The sequence below is a fragment of the Epinephelus fuscoguttatus genome, linkage group LG23 (genome assembly GCF_011397635.1).
Source record: "Epinephelus fuscoguttatus linkage group LG23, E.fuscoguttatus.final_Chr_v1".
Taxonomy (NCBI): Eukaryota; Metazoa; Chordata; class Actinopteri; order Perciformes; family Serranidae; genus Epinephelus; species Epinephelus fuscoguttatus.
This window is the reverse complement of record NC_064774.1, coordinates 14,292,983-14,307,907: the sequence shown is the minus strand read 5'-3', so window position 1 is coordinate 14,307,907 and position 14,925 is coordinate 14,292,983. Positions and strand designations below refer to the sequence as shown.

Here is a 14,925-nt window from a genome sequence, read left to right as displayed (position 1 = left end):
CCTTGATGTCACTTGACACTTCCTTTTAAAGGCTTCCTCCTCTTTCAGGGCTGTGCTGAATCATGCCCTTAGATGCACTATTGTTTTTATCATTGCTGCAGATTTTTCATGATTTGTGCACACTCCCAAATGCCATTGCTCATGAGTCACGATAAAAATCTCTGTCCTTGAGAATCTGTCAAATCCACCTCTGGTCTCTTGTGTATTTATTCAGGATTTCTCTGCAGTGGATGGTCATCCTAATAGCACAATCACCTTTATTTTAAACAGTCACATAACGTCTGGGGCGCTGAGTAGCTCACCTGGTAGAGCAGGTGCCACATGCACAAAACTAAAGTATTCTTTAAAAAAAACTGTTGGATAGTGTCTAGACATCTATGCATTTACTTCCCCTGTGCTTGCTGTTGCTGGTGGTCTAAAATATTTGTGCTGGCACTCAGTTCCAATGACCAAAACTGCAGAGACTTAAGATATTGGTCTTTCTTTCTTCCGTGGAACTCAAATGTTTTACAGCTGGGGTTATTTTCAAGCCAAGTTGGATCAGCTTCTCAGGAGTGATCATGCACTACTCAGCAGTACTAACCTCTAAAAACCTCTGTATTGTTCTGCACTGTGATTGCACTATTTAGCATCCTTCTGTCATTTCAAAGCCCATCTAAGGACAAGCACTGCAAGCTGTCTTAAAATGAAATGTGGTATTAAATTAGTCTGTGAGTTTGTCTCTGTACTTTTAAAATAAACATGAACAAATATTTCTGTGTAGAAATATGTAGAGGAAGGGGTGGGCAATACACTGATTATACTTGATGTATTGCAGCTTGTTCCATGTGGGACGTATAAAATGACTGTATCATGGATATCGAGTATGAACTGTCAAGTCTTTTTTTTTTGCCACCGGCACACACTCCCACGACAATCCAGACCAATCTCTTCTGTGTATTTTTGGAGCAATGCTAATGATGTGCTAATAACATTAGCATGTTGTATTTGTGGGGAAAATGTGTCCAGATAAATACAAGTGCTTTGTCTGTGAATGCTGTGAGTTATAGTGAAGCTGATTTGTGTACTTGTGTTTGAAACTGTCTCAGTTAAGCCATGTTAAATGTGTGTTTAATGTGTGTTTAAAGTGTGTGTAATGTGGGTTGAGAAATATTGTTGAAATTGCATTTATTCTTCTGAGAACATCACAGGCTGTTTGTCATCTGTTTTGTAAATGGATGAGCGCTTTTAAAGGGTAATTTTTTAAACAAAAAAAGGGGAAAAATTTGAAGGTGTTTGTTATTTATTGGATATCATGCAATGGTTTTACTGGTCTGGCCCACCTGCACTCAAATCAGACTGTATGTGGCCCGTGAGCTAAAATGAGTTTAACACCGCTGCTCTATGTAGCTCAATAACCCCAATCCCGATCTTTGAGATTGGATCGAAACATCTCCCTAATTGTACTCACATGTCCTATGAATGGAGCTTTGGTCATGTGATAGCAGGTGGTCGTGTATGGGATTCATCTTTGACAGATGAGCAAACTCTGCTGAGGAAGACGGCATGTGGAGCTGAAAAGCTCTGGACAAAGCTATCAATAAGACATTAGTTTAACATATGTTTTTTGTCAAGGTATTGCAAATTCTTAAAGGGAAATCTCGGTTTATTTCAACCCGTCTCCTATCATCCTAAATTTGTTTCAAGTGACTAGTGACATAGAAATAATAGTTAGCATGTTAGCCGTTAGCCTAGATACAGCCGGGGTGCATAGTAGCGTCAGACCTGTTAAAACGTAAGTGAACGGGCATACTTCAAGTGCAAAGTTAGTCCACTAAACAAGCTTTTTTTCCACAAAGACCGCCTCATATCGTTAGGATAAATGTCAGAGAACATATAGAAAACAACATGTAAACATGTTGTCTTACCTTACCGGTGTGGTGCTATGTTTGTTTACCATCTAGCTCTGCTTTCCAAAGCGCAGCCGAAATATATCTCGCCAGCTCTAGATAAAGCCCAGCTGGATACTACTCCAGGTGGAGGTGTCTCGTCCTCGGTCACATCCAGACCTTGAAAATAAGGCTGCAACCGGTCCCATTCCTTGCAACAGAGGCATTCCTCTTCTGTGGGCACTGGGGCACAGCATTCACAGGTACACCACCAATCTCCAGAGCTACGCAGCCTTGCAGCAGCCATTCCTCCTCTCTCGTCCTCTACCTGTTGCGCATCTCTCTCTCTCTCTCCTCCTCCGTTCTTCAATTTCACAAAGCTCTTCGTCAATGTCTTCTGGCTCAAATAAATAAGGGCGGCCATCAAACTCTGCAAAATCAAATTCCTCCTCCACAAAGTCGAAGTCTGGCAAAAAGTCAGCCATTATTCTATAAATCTTTCATAAAATAAATGAATGAACATTTCATTCTACTGTCCGGTTCTTCCAGCTGTTGCTGCTTGTTCAGGCACGCTATGAGATCGCTGCTTGTTCTCGCGTTATTTCGGCCATGTCGTTTTCTATATGTTCTCTGACATTTATCCTAACAATATGAGGCGGTCTTTGTGGAAAAAAAGCTTGTTTAGTGGACTAACTTTGCACTGTAAGTATGTCCGTTCACTTATGTTTTAACAGGTCTGATGCTACTATGCACCCTGACTGTATCTAGGCTAACGGCTAACATGCTAACTATTATTTCTATGTCACTAGTCACTTGAAACAAATTTAGGACAATAGGAGACAGATTGAAATAAACTGAAATTTCCCTTTAACATTGCATCACTATCAGCTTGTGGCCATCCATCCTAACAGCATTCTGAATTTAAAGGGTAATTACTTAATATTTTTCAAATCAAATTTCGACCAAAATTGTCTTTTTAATTTGTTTTGTTTTACAAATGAAAGAAAACATGAACTGAGAAAGAAAGCGGAGGGAATTAACACAATGAGCATTTGTTATTTGATGTAACTGATTGTAATTGCTTACAGTATGCGTGTTGCAACAGTCAGTAGTAATGAGGTGTATGCATAACTTTAATGATGCATACACCTCAGCAGTCATGACACATGGAATGTGAATTAAATTCAAGCCACATTTGGTAGCATCTCCTCATTCTGACCTGTGAACTATGAGACTGCATCACACACACACACACCTGCGCACACTACACCCATCACACACATTTGACTTACAACTTATCACCTCAAGCATATCAATACTGGTAGGGGCAACACACTGAACTTGTGTTGTATAACAGCTTGTTTTGGTTTGCTTTCTCATGCATAGTATAAGGGGACAGCTTTATTGTGCAACCCTGCTTTGTACAATGACAATTACCTAACCCTTGTGAAATCGTTTATGATTAACAGCAAACACGGTGGAGAGGTGTTCCAGATAACTGTCAGCAGTGTTAAGTGATATACAGCTTTAAGTACATGCGTCTACGTGTGTGGGAGTTAATCCTGTTGGAATTCAACATAGGTGCCAGCCAAGAGACATGCTGTCTTTCAATTATATCAGTTGCTTCATCTTCACTCCTGACGGGAATGATCGCTTATCTTTGAAATTAAAAAAAAGAAAAAGCATGAATAAAAGTGATATTTCATCATATCATTTATTGAAATATATTTATACCTCTATATCAATACAAACACTAAGTGGCATTAAGCTGGTGATAATCACTACTGTCACTTTACCTTGCTTTATTTTTCCTGGACAGTACTTGAATACTTTCATCCTGAGACAACTGAGAACAGCCAGAGGGTGTTTTTTGTTTAGTGTGTGCAATATGAAAATGGGTTTTAAATGACGTTCTTGCTCATTTACTGTGTTGTTGGTGTCATGCCCAAAACACCCATCTCCTAAAGATTTAAATGTAAGGCAGTGTGTTTTTCAGGGATTATTTCAAGTCTGGCACACCGACTAGTAGTAAAAGACAACAACAAAATACAGCTGCTTGAATTGACTCGACCTGTACTGAGGGGTCTCAGACTGACTATTCCAATCTCTGACTTTCAAGGGGCAGCCCTTGGCTAAACTAGACGCCTGTGGCATCTGATAAAAATATATATATTTATAAAACGGAAAGATGAAATCCTGCAATCTGATTGGTTGTTAACTGTGATATAATGAGCGTATACCACAGCTACTATTCTAAAGCCTTATCACAGCATATCATTCCGCGTCAGGGAAGCAACAATGTATCCATGACAACAACCAACTGTTACAGCAGGTAGCAAAAAGTAGCTGGTTTTTAGGTTTATTTTTTGACAGCGTTAACAATTAACAATTAAGCATGTTCACGATTAACTTGTGCCTGTGCCTGTCTCCGAAAAAAAAGCCGAGCAAAAGACGACATGCAGAGCTGACATCTGGAGAGGTTGACCAACTGGAGAAGGAGAGAAGTGAGGCCAATACAGTTAAACAGACCAAGTGGGCAGTGAAGTGCTTTGAAGACTGGTGCCAAGATAAAGGTGCGGCCGTAGACTTTCAGACAGTGTCTAAACAACAATTCAATGACATTTTAAGAGAATTTTATGGCACTGTCAGAAACTGCAAAGGTGAACTATACGGACTGAACAGCTACATCAGTCTCTGCGCGGGACTCAACAGATACGTTAACGACCCCCCACTCAGCCTCTCCTGGTGCCTCCTCAAAGACACAGTTCACAACGTCTAATAATGTGTTCACTGGCGTTGTGAAAATGTTGAGGAAGAAAGGACTTGACACTACAGTACATCACACATCAATTACAGATGCTGACTTCAACGCCATAAAGCGGGTCCTGAATCCAAACACTCCAGTAGGCTTGGTTAATAAAGTTTGGTTTGATACGCAGCTGCACTTTGGGCGCAGAGGAAACGAAGGAAATCGTCGGCTCAAATCCTCGTCATTTATAATCAAAGCGGACGAAAACAGTTTGAAATATGCAATGCTGACATTCAACGAACATACTAAAAACCACAACGACCCACAAGGAAGGAACAGAGAGAGCACAAGGGGATTTATGTACGAACTGCCTGGTGATCCTCTCTGCCCTGTGTCCTCGTTGGCAAAGTACCTCTCCCTCCTGCCTCCTGACGCACCAGCATTTTATCTACATCCAAGAAAAAATGTGAACTGCGAGTTTGACAAAGTTTGGTAAGTGTATCATGCGTAGTGCATATTTAGATGAAAGGTAAATTTACATGACAACTAAAATATGTGTGGTAACATTCAGGTTTACACGAGAGCCGATGGGCGTCAATCACCTTGCTACAATGTTGCCCCGACTCTGCAAGCAAGCTGGCACACAGCAGAGATACACCAACCACTGCCTCCGCAGCACCACCATACAAAAGCTGTCTGATGCAGGCCTCGACACCAGACAGATCATGACTGTGAGCGGTCACAAATGTGAAACGTCTCTACAGAGCTACTGGAGACCAAATCAGGAAGACCGCAGAAAGTGGAGCAACATCCTCGCCACACAAACACACACACAAACACACACACACTATACAACCGCTCCACCTGAAAGTACAAGTGGTCTACCCGACGCTACACAGTTTTTTTTTTTAGTGGATGCACAATCCACGGAAATATTGAAATTAATGTAAATAAAATCTAAGTCTAATGTTATGGAGTAACTGCAGAAATGAATGTAAATAATTGTAAGTCTAATGGTATGGAGTAAAAGCTGTAATTTTTCATTTATTTATTTATTCGAAAAGGTTAAAATATTTATTTATTTATAATAGGCTATGTCTTTCTCATTGAATAAAAACTACATTAAATTGATTGTGTATTCCTCTTCAGTATTGTCATTATTGTCAGAGAAGCAACTATGTTTCCATGACAACAACCAACTAGGCTACAGTAGGTAGCAAAACTTGGCGGTGGTGTTTTGACGACATTAACAAATAGACTAAATTAGTTGAATTCACATGTTTAAGGTTAACTTTCACCTCCAGGGAGGGTTGACAACGGTAGAGTGGACTGAACAGTGACTTTCTCCTGAGAAAAAGCCGAGGAAAAGACGACATACAGAGCTAACGTCAGGAGAGGTGGGACTATTTTTTTTCACAGTGGGACTATTTTTATTGGATAATATGTATTTCTTATTAAATAAAAACTACATGAAATAAATTGTGTATTCCTCTTTCATATTTCCACTATTGGTAACCGTTTTATAAAAGCAATACATCACTTCAGGCCGTGGTATACGCTCATTATACCACAGCTGAGGGGGTTTTCGTCCGCTTCGCGTCGGGCCGAAGAACGCCCCTCAGCTGTGGTATAATGAGCGTATACCACGGCCTGTCGTGATGTATTGCTTAAATATAAAACAGTGGTTTTCAGACTTTCTGTGGCCAAGGCAAACCTGTATTTGTATCTTTGCACAACAGCGAGAGATTGCCTCTTTATTAAGAAACGGGTGCACACAACATACTGATATAGTTAATTAAAAATTAATCCATAACTTTTTGTAAAGGACCAGTTAAATATCACCATAATAATGTGTGGTTATCACAAAATCCCACGGCACACCTGGACTGGCATCACACCATTTGAGAACCACTGATATAAAATATGGAAGGATTATTTCAATGGAAGTACTTTAATGGTATCTGTATCACTTTAAGAGTGCTGTTATCAGAACTCGTATTGTAATATCTTAATAATATTTTTTTCATTTTAAAACAAGTGAAGCTATTTGAAATGCTGGTTTCAGTTACAGTTGAGACAGAACGAAACCTGAGCAACATGAGTCAGAGTAAAACAGAAATCCTATAATAAAGAACTTCCCTTACAGAGAAGAGCCATCCCGTCAGTGAGTTGTTTCTCAATGTCTTTAGTTAACCTAAGTTTATACTCAAGTAATGGTCCCAGCAGATAAATACAATCTGAGTAAAAGACACATAACAAAATAAATATGCAGCAGGTTTCTAAGGAAAAACTCATCATGGGAAAGGAGGACAACAGGGGCCTTAAATAACCCCTCTTCTGGTTGGTTTAAGTGCTCCCAGATGAAAATGCCATTGGACCAAGTGCCCCCAAGTACCTTTGAAGTGTCTCCACCTTATCTCTCTCTATTCTCAGCTCAGTTTATTTAAGTGAGCGAAAAAAACATTGGCACTGAGGCAACTTTTTAAAATGGCTATCACTTGATTATTTCATCACTGCCAAACATCTCCGGGAAGATTTAATGGCACGGAACCTTGACTGAACTTGTCTTGGTTTTGTGGTAGGAAGGCATGCATTGAGACCTGTCTATCACTACTGAAAACACTGTGTTGATGCCAGCTTGTACAGGAAGGAACTCGCTCATGTTCTCATCAAACATCGCAGCAGTATAACACTATTGTAGATCTCTTCTGTAAAACACCAGGATTTGTCCCTTTTTTCCAAACTCACCAAGTTTTCCCACACAACACATTTTGTCTTCTCTTCACTGGCTTGTAGTTGCACCCTGCAACTTTCATAGGGAATTGGGTTGGGAACTGTCAAGTACCCCTCCAAATATGGAGATATGCCTAGGTGCCCTTGAGCAAGGCACCGAACCCTCAACTACTCGGGGTGCCTGTCCATGGGCAGCCCCCTCAGTCTGACATCTCTGCATTTAATGCAATTTCCCCTCAGGGATTAATAAAGTATATATTCTTCTTCGTCTTCTTCCTCCTTCCCACCTCCAAGCCATGGTCAAACCCTACATTCGGAAGCAACCGCTGCCCTTTTCTGCCTCTGGACAACTGGACACCCCAACACTCTGAGGACTTGCTCGTCAAGGTTCTCCTTCTGGTCCGAATCATGTCAGGAAAGCAGGGTCTGCCAGTCTTAAAAAAAACCCTTTCAGACTGTCCCTTAATAAACCACGCTAGCACTTACTCCATCCATGCAGCCATTTTCAACTGTTCATCCGAAGCAGACAACTTCTGGTTCTGCGTCTGCCCCGGAAAAACAACAAAAACACAAAAAACAACCTCTAAGCATTCCAGTTTTAACCCTACATGCATTTCCCCCTAAATAGCACCTTTTACACTGCCTCTTTAAGGCAAGAATTCACGCCATTACACCACTTTACCGTTCCATATAAAAGGTACAATCACTGAATGGGGGGACATAGTTGTCTCGCATTTAAGGCAGCATCGGAAATAGAAACAGTGGCAAAACGATGTCTGTGTAAACAGGACAGCTGTCAGCAAAGGATCACGGGCAGCACAGGTGTGACGTTTTGACGACGTGTTATGCATGTGACCCACTGCGGGACATTAGCAGCATACTCAAAGAAGCCAAGCAGCAGCCAAAAATGCCTGAACATTGTGAAAACAATGAGGTCTGGGAGCTTGTTACCATCAGAGCAGAGGATGAGATCAACCGCCATGTAACAGTGACGGTAAATGATTGTGACATGTTAACGTCACTGTTATTGTTTAGAAACTGCTATTTAAAATCACACACTGCAGCGTCATGATACTGCCATTTTTTGGTGCTGTGTAAAAATGCAAAGGTGGCATAAAGAAGGGACGATCTCTGTGTAAAAGGTTAATGATCAGCACCACTGCTATATTAAAATCTCCCCATACATAATTCAACTCACTGTCTCTTCTGTAAGCAGCCAATCAATCAGCCACAGATCGTTATCACCTGTCTTGTTCTAAACGGTTTGAAGGCTGATCAGATGAAACAAAACACACGAGACAATTGCTCTATGCACCACGAAAACAGCTGGACTGGTCTGACCACTCTGACAAACTGTAGCTCAAACTGAACATTCACTCGTGTTTACGGCTCACCTGACATCCAGCTTACCTTCCTGCCCCGAGTGTAGACACACAGTCTTTCTCCTCGCTTGCCATCCACACACACACACACACACACAAACACAAACACACCGCATTGAATGCTTCTGTAGAGGCCGCAACACACTGCTGTTTTCCGAGTGTATACATTTAGCTTTGTTTTGTCCTATGTGTCAGCACGACTGACAGGGAATCTTTGTATACTAGCTGGTTCTCAACTTTTAAAGTCTGTCTATTAAAATACTGTGGCCGACAGTCTTAAATGCTGCACTTCAGTCTAAGGGAGCGATCACACCAAGATGAAACGCCAGAAACGTGATGCCAGTAAAACCATTGTTTTTCTATGATACGGCACATCTGACTGGCGTTCAAGCGTCTTTTTAGACAGGCGTTTTTCCAGCATCTTTCAAGATGCGCGTTTTTGTAGACGCACGTTTTTAGACGCACGTAGACTCTGAAAAGTTACAATATTTTCAACTTTTTGAGCGTCAGACGCCAGTAGCTATTCATTTTGTCTGTGCAGCTTGAAACACAGGGTGGATTAGGGGAGACTAAGGGCAATTGGGTTAGGGTTTTGGTTTTGATGTCATTACTCAAAAACCTACTGAACTACTTGGATACAACTTTCATGTAGGTAACTCAACTTGTTAACAGTCATCAATTGTTTTTACAAGCAATGTTAGTGTCACAACACAGACTGAAACACTTCCACATCTACAGCTGTGTACAAGTATGTCTACAGCCCTCCTTGTGTGAGAGGACATTGCACTTCAGCACTGCTACTGGAAAAAAATCCTAAGGGAAACACTGAACTCAGTGCAACCCTGAACACTGTCAGGATTTTGACATTCATAGTGAATCATGGGAGCAGCAGGTTTGACAAAATTAACTTGAAAATCCAAGCTTTGAACCATGCCTCCCACTCCTCATCAGCAAATAAAGCTGACTCAGTTGTCATCACTTGACCTAATATGTCATATGTGGGAGAAAGATTGCAAATCCTTTCTTAGTTCAATGATGGTCTTCTGTGTGAATGACCTTCTAAACATCAGCTCCATTTGCTGCTAAAAGCTCTGACAAAAGCTAAAAAGTTGACCCTGAGTTGAGGACATGTTGTCACACATGCTCTAAGTTGTTTGTCTGAAGGAGATGTACTAATAATTCCCCAATGATTATTAAATGTGAAAGTAATTAACTGTGAACATAATAAAAAGAAATTTCCGGTTCACCACGTACAGTCAGACAAACATAAAACTCTTGCCAGAGTTGCCAAAACATGATGACCCACAGTTTCCCATGAACAGTGATGAATGAAAGTAACTGGATATAACATGTTACATCTTGTACATGTTTTATTAGGCTGTTTTTGGCTGAGAGCTGCTGCTTAATTGTTGTCAGTCTATCAGCAGAGTTTTCAGTCTAAGTAGGACATCTAGTGGCGTTTGGTGGCAATGCTACACGATTTCAGTTTAACACCAGAGCTTCTTGTAAGTTCTTTGTGTTTTGTTTTGTTTTTTTTTTCAAAAAAAATATGAATTATAAGAATATCTCCTTCTACAATTTCACCATGAATTTGCATGTCATTATAATGTTCTTTTTACCTGATGTTTCAGTCATGTGATATTCAAGATGATACTGTAGGCACTAGTGTTGTTTTTGGCGGCCTGTTTTAATTTTAGTTTTAGTCTAGTCTTTGTGTCAAACTGTCATTTTAGTTTTTATTAGTTTTAGTCACGTTCATACTCTTTTTGTCTAGTCAAGTTTCAGTCAACTAAAAGTCTGAGCATTTTAGTCTTATTTTAGTCAGAATAATCCATGACTATTTTCGTCTCGTTTTAGTTGACGGAAACTGATGACATTTTAGTCTAGTTTTAGTCAATGAAAATTGTATTTTAGTCTCTTTTTAGTAATGCAATTGTATTATACCCAGTCAATATAGTATAAGTACCTAGTATAGTATAACCAAACCAAAATTTTCTTTTCTAAATTAGCTCCCAGTTAGAGCTAAATATATATTTATTTATACAACAGTTAGTTCCGACCGAGTAATTTGATTGGACGAGAGGCATTCCATGAGTGCTGATATAGAGTATAACATCACATGTAACAGTAAAATCACTCCACTCACAGGTGTTATAAGTAAGGGATAATGTATAATGAGCCGGTGAATACTGGGAAAATAACTCCCGACAGGGGAATAGAACCCTGACACGCACCCTTCCCTGCTGGCAACAGCTGAATTTCCTTGTCAGGGCAGCATCCCTAGCAACGCTGGGCTACATAGCAACGGTCATTACACAGTAATATCAGACCTCTGAATGCCGCGACTGACCAATCAGAATACAGCATTTAATAGAGCCGTGTAATAAATATAAATACAGCCGTTAATTAACCAACTGTCACACTCGCTACATTGACGCAAACTGACACTATAGCGTTACACCAAGAAGATGGATATTTTCCCCAAAATTACATTTTAATTAAATTATGAGTGGTTGTCAGGAGAGGACGAGGAAAAGAAAAGCCAGGACTCTTCTGTGCAGACCTCCAGGTGTGTTTGTGTAACATCAGCCGACCTCGACAAACTGGAGAGGAGCAAAAATTAAGCGAACACGGTCAGGAATTATCAATGATCATCTGATGAGGTACTGATGAGGATGAGGGAGAGTGGAAGCTGAATCCAGCCGTGCCAACATCCAGGTTTGCCAATGTTTCATCAGCCAAACTGGACGAAGTTACACAGTTGCAGATCAGTGTAAATACAAAGTAGCTTGTGAGTTCCTGAAGTGTGTGTGCCGCGTTGCCTGGCAACAGACTGGGGGAACTGGGGTTTTTTCGCGGAGCTACATAACATATTTAAATAATTTATTTCATCACCTTTTGTTAACATTTCCTTACTCAGCATTGCTGTTTAAGCTGTTATTGAACTGTTGAATAAAAGCAATATCACAGGAGAGAGAGTGATGTTGTACTGTATATCGTCACAGCTGTAATCCGTCTGCGCAGTGCGACGCACAGCCTAGGAAACAGAAACAGTGCAAAATAATAATAATAATGGGACTAAACATTATAACGTTATTTTGTCTCGTCTCGTTTTGGTCAACAAAAATGAAGAGACATTTTAACAAAGGTTTTATTTTGTAAACCACATTTAGTCTCATTTTTATTCATCAACAATATTGCATTATATATTTAATTATAGTTATCGTCACATGACCACCATTTACGTTGCGTCTCGTCTCGTTTTCGTCACGTGATAAAGGTTCGTTGACGACGATATTTAGTCATACTTTTCGTTGACGAAAGCAACACTAGTAGGCACTGCTGGCCTTTTTGTCAGTGTATTTTTGGTAAATATATTTTTTGTAAATATGCTTTTTGTAAATGATTTTTTGTAAATATGTTTATTGTAAATAATTTGTTTATGAATGTATTTTTTGTAAATATGTGTTTTGCAAATGTAGTTTTTGTAAATGTTTTTTTGAATGTATTTTTTGTAAATATGTTATTTGTAAATGTATTTATTGTAAATATTTTTGTAAATGTATTTCTTTCAATATACTATTGTAAATATATATTTTGTGAATGTTTTTTGTGAATGTATTTTTGTAAAAAAAAAATTGTGAACGTATTTTTGTAAATATGTTATTTGTCAATGTATTTTTCAAAAATGTGTTTTTTGTAAACATATTTTTTGTGAATCTATTTTTTGTAATTATATTCTTGTAAATATATATTTTTGTAAATGTATTTTTTTAAATATACTATTGTAAATATATATTTTGTAAATATGTTTTTGTACATAATTTTTGAATATTTTTTATAAGGTATTTTTTTATAAATACATTTTTGTATAAAATTGATATTTTTGTAAATATATATTTTTGTGAATGTTTTTTGTAAATATATTTTTTCTGTAAATATATTTTTTTGTAAATGTATTGTATTCCTGTGGTGTAATTTTGTACTACTTTTGCAGTGTGCTGCATTTGGTTTCTGTGTAGCTACACGTTATCACGTGATCTGTTGGGCGACCACCATTGGTTGTACATATAGAGGTGTGTCTCCTTATTTTGTCCATGTCTGATGAAGGGCTGGTGCCCGAAATGTTACATGTGGTGATACGATTTAAATTGCGAAAAGGAGCAGGTTCTGGTGTGAGGACCTGTTTTTGTATTTTTGTATTTGTTCTTCTGTTCAGCATCCAGCATTTATTATTTTTGGATGTGCGTGCTATTTTTTAAGTCTTCAAATCACAACACATGAACCAGCACAAACCATCTCTGTTTCTCCCTCCTCATTTTCTGTCATTTTTCTAAGTCTTAAGTCCTACAATGCCCAAAACAAACATAAACCTCATCATCATTACATGTCACCAATATATATAAAGACATCATTAATCTCATCTCCATCATCGACTTTATCAACATCATCATTAAATCATGTGTCATGTACAGTGAGACTAACCAGTGACATGTTGTATTTATAGCTGGACTACTTCTGTGTCTGGAATATTTGCATACACAAAACACCCGGTGTAGTAAATATGGGGAAGTAAGTGGAAATAAATTCCACTCTCAGTACATGAAAGTAAAACTAAATTAAAGCACCTTTCACTGAGGAGCTGGGTGATACACACGGAACTGTTTTTTTATTGCACTCTTTACATTAACAAAATAAATGTTGAAGAAATGTGGTCATCAAGGTACACAATCACTATGAAACAGCTGTGTGGAGAGTGTATTTATGTTGTTATTGTCTTTCATTGTCTTTTTTTTAGTCTGATATGTTTATTGTTTTATTTTGCTTGTTTGTTTGTTGTTATTAATTAATTTCTCATTCTTTAAATATGTGAGGTACTGTAGATACTTTGTTGTTTGGTATGTGTGAAATATGTGAAAAACCTAATAAAAATATTGTTTGAAAAAACAAAATAAATGTTAAAATCAAACATAAGAGCATACTTTCCAGAAACTGACAGTTACTGTATGTTAACAATATAATGTGACACTGAATCCGACCATGAACACACAAACACACAATTACAACTATACAATTATGTATAGTTTTATGGTTTATTTACTGTTTTGCTTCTCAAATGAACCCCATGTTCAGCAGCAGGCAGCTGGTCTCTTCAAACAAGCTCTAATAAACAAATGTACTGCTGAATATTTGTTTTTAATTATTATAGCACACTGTCAGATTTAGTGGCATCTAGTGGTGATAGCAGATTATAACCAGCTGAAACTTTTCCCATATGCCAAGTTTGATCTCCTGGTTAGATTTCCTTAAGCAATCATTGTTCAGGAGGTTTTTACCGGAAGCTGAATTATCCACAGAGGTGTCTTCCTCTCCAAAACAAACAGACCAGGTGATTAAAACCGATAAAAAATAAGGCTGGGAATCACCAGAGGCCCCACAATGCAATATTATCACAGTACTTAAGTCACGATACAATATTATTGCGGTTCTAAACATGTTGTGATATGCTGAGAATTGCGATAAAATACATTGTGATATATTACCCTTTTTGAACTGCAAATTTTGTCCCCAAAGGAAAACTTTGTAGACATCCGTATTATCTAATAAAATAAAGTTTTCAGTGTTTTCATCTTAGTTTAATTATTTTTATTGCAGCAAAATGTATCTAGCAGACTGAGAAGGCAACTGATGGGATTATTCTTCTCGACTACCAAAGTTTAATTTGTATTTGTAATGTAAATAATTTATACAATAAAAAATGGATACTTGTCGTCCATGTGACGATAAAATATAGCCATACAAAAATATCATGATACCAAGTTGTATCAATTGTTCCCCCCACCCCTAGTAAAAACACTGAATGAAGCAGTTTCACATTAAAAATCAGTGTTTCTTATATGCTGCTCATTGCAGAGTGGGTGCGAACTATGATGGCCGACACAAAAAAGTTAATGGTCCTATCTAGAGACAGTGTTTGGTTTGTTGTTCTGGGCTACTGTAGAAACATGGCAGTGCAACATGGTGCTCTCTGTGGATAAGGACCTGCTCCCTATGTAGATTTAAACAACTCAATCTAAGGTGACAAAAATGCAATGATTCTTATTTTCAGGTGATTATAAACTAAAAAAAACACACTTATTATATTATATTCAGTTTCTGCTGATATATCCCCCAAAATCTAACACACTGGACC

At 38.4% G+C, this 14,925-nt stretch overlaps 1 protein-coding gene across 1 annotated transcript in view; it reads right to left on the bottom strand.

Moving 5' to 3' along the window:
* The window catches only part of intu (inturned planar cell polarity protein), a 98,940-nt gene that overhangs the window by 75,973 nt on the left and 8,042 nt on the right, over window positions 1-14,925 (bottom strand). The gene's annotated exons all lie outside the window — the stretch shown is intronic.